The 2,343-nt window shown below is 35.5% G+C and overlaps 1 non-coding gene across 1 annotated transcript; it reads right to left on the bottom strand.

Moving 5' to 3' along the window:
* Nucleotides 1–1,478: 1,478 nt before the first annotated feature.
* Nucleotides 1,479–1,585, bottom strand: LOC121983540. The gene has a single exon (XR_006112582.1). It is a non-coding gene; the product is annotated as a small nucleolar RNA R71 (small nucleolar RNA).
* Nucleotides 1,586–2,343: the final 758 nt, after the last annotated feature.

The raw sequence follows: 2,343 nt of genomic DNA on the forward strand, positions 1-2,343 counted from the left end.
CTTGGATTACGCTAATACCCTATTCAAGTGATGTTCTTATTACTTGTTCTTGTTAAATCTAATGTGAATGTATGGAATTATGTTTAATACTCATGTTAGCTTTGATAGATGTGGTGAATTATTAATTTAGTATAGATTGATCTCTAGATTGTATAGCTAGGGAGTCTAGTGACAAGGATACCCTCTTAACCAGACATATAGGGATAGATCTTGATGAAGGGGGCAATTCCCCCACAAGGGAGATTATAACTGCACATAATGGGTTTTTCCTAATCTTGTACTCATAGGTGACTTGTGTGATTTAGGAATGTATGACCAGAGGTGCTAGTGACAGGGATACTCTCTTAACCAGACTTCCTATATTACCATTTTTCATTTAGGGGGATTGGATGACAATAGGAAAAGCACTTTGGCACATAGTCATAGATTAGTGTTGGTCCTTCGGTTAGGCTTCCTACATGTATAAAATTGATGATAGGAAATGGGTAAATCCAAGCACATTAAGTCTCATCATTTTGAAACTGAAACCCCTAGAACATTTCACTAAACAAGACTTCCTCACTTTTATCTTTAGCTTACTTTACTTTGCTTCTATACTTACTTTTGTGCAAAAACATCTCCTCGAGAATTTGTTAATTTAGCTAATTCAAAGTGTGAGTCCTTGAGTGTTCTCAATCCCTATGGGATCAATATTTTTATTACTGATAACGTAGTCGTGCACTTACGATTTCGTAACAAGTTTTTGGCACCGTTGCTAGGAATTGGCGTAGCACTTATTGATTTTCAATTTGAGTTTGTCTAGACTCTGTTTTTCTTTTCTTTTTACGAGTTTACGTACACATACTTTGTATACATTTTGTATTTCTTTTATTTCTATTTTTGCATTTCTTTTTCTTCATTTCTGCACATTTATTTCTGCATTCCATTTTTTACAATTTCATATTTTGTTTTCAGTTTTCTAATTTGTCTTTATATTTCACTTTCTCTATTTTTCAATTTTCTACATTTCTATTCATCAGACTTAATTGTTTAGTGTTGCTCTTATATACTTAGAACTAATATTGCAGAAAATTTATATCCTATTGATCCTGAGATTGATAGTACATTTCATAAAAGAAAGAACCTGTAAAATCAACAAACAAAGCAAACATATTCAGAAATGGCAAATAAACCTCTCAAAGATTATGCAACACCTTGTGCACGTGACTTGGGGTCTAGCATCACGAGATCATCCATTGAAGCTGATCACTTTAAAATAAAGCTTGTGGTTATAACTATACTGTAGCAACATCAATTCAAGGGAGGACCCCACGAAGATCTGAATTAGCGCCTTGAGGTTTTCTATGAGATTTGTGGGACTATGAAGATGAATGAAGTCCCTGCATAAGCCATGAGATTAATGCTATTTGATTTTTCTTTGAGGGATTGGGTAAAAAAGTGGCACACATCTTTATCGGCCAATAATATCACATCTTACTCATATGAGGAATCTTATAGCAAGCTTCAGACGATCAGATTTAGAATCATTATTTGAAGCATGAGATAGATTCAAAAATATGCTCAGGCAATGCCCACATCATGGACTTAGAAGTGGTTAGTTCCACACTATTTTTATAACGACATCAGCTACCATACAAAGGTGTCTCTTGATTCTGTAGTTGGAGGGGCACTTATGAACAAAAGTCTTGAAGAAGCCGAAGATATTATTGAGAGTGTAGTTTAGAACCATCATCAATGGACAACTGAAAGATGTGGTGGCTTCTTCTCTGGAAACCTCGTCAAGGGATTAGGAAAATTTGATGAGGATGCAATCACTCTTATGTCTGCAAAATTGGATGCCTTAACTAAAAAACTCGAGAATATGGGTACCGGCGCAGTTAATTCAATCGTATGTGTGTGTGAATCTTTTGGAAACACGAACCATGCTCAAGAAACTTGCCCTTTGGGGGCTCTTTCTACACAAATAGTAAGTTACAATCAGAGATAGAACAATCCGTATGGTAGTAGCAAACTCGAAGGAACCAACTCAAGAGGCCAGCGATCAGAGATAGAACAATCCGTACAACTAGTTCTTTAATTCCGTTGTGTAATTAGTTTAAGTTTTATTTGTATCGATTTTGAATACCAACACAAGAGGACAGTGATCTTGTACTTTGATCAAGTTGTGCTTTAATCTATCAAAAACTTACTTGATTGATCAAACACATGTCTGATCGAACATGCGGATTGCTAGGAATAGTTCTGTACTTGTACAATTTTTATACAAGAAAATTTAAAAAGAACAGAATTCTAGCGCCCTTCACTTTTGGTGGAAGGCGCCTTCAAGCACTTGAAGGCACCTTC

This window comes from Zingiber officinale, chromosome 5A (assembly GCF_018446385.1).
Source record: "Zingiber officinale cultivar Zhangliang chromosome 5A, Zo_v1.1, whole genome shotgun sequence".
In the NCBI taxonomy this organism is placed as follows: Eukaryota; Viridiplantae; Streptophyta; class Magnoliopsida; order Zingiberales; family Zingiberaceae; genus Zingiber; species Zingiber officinale.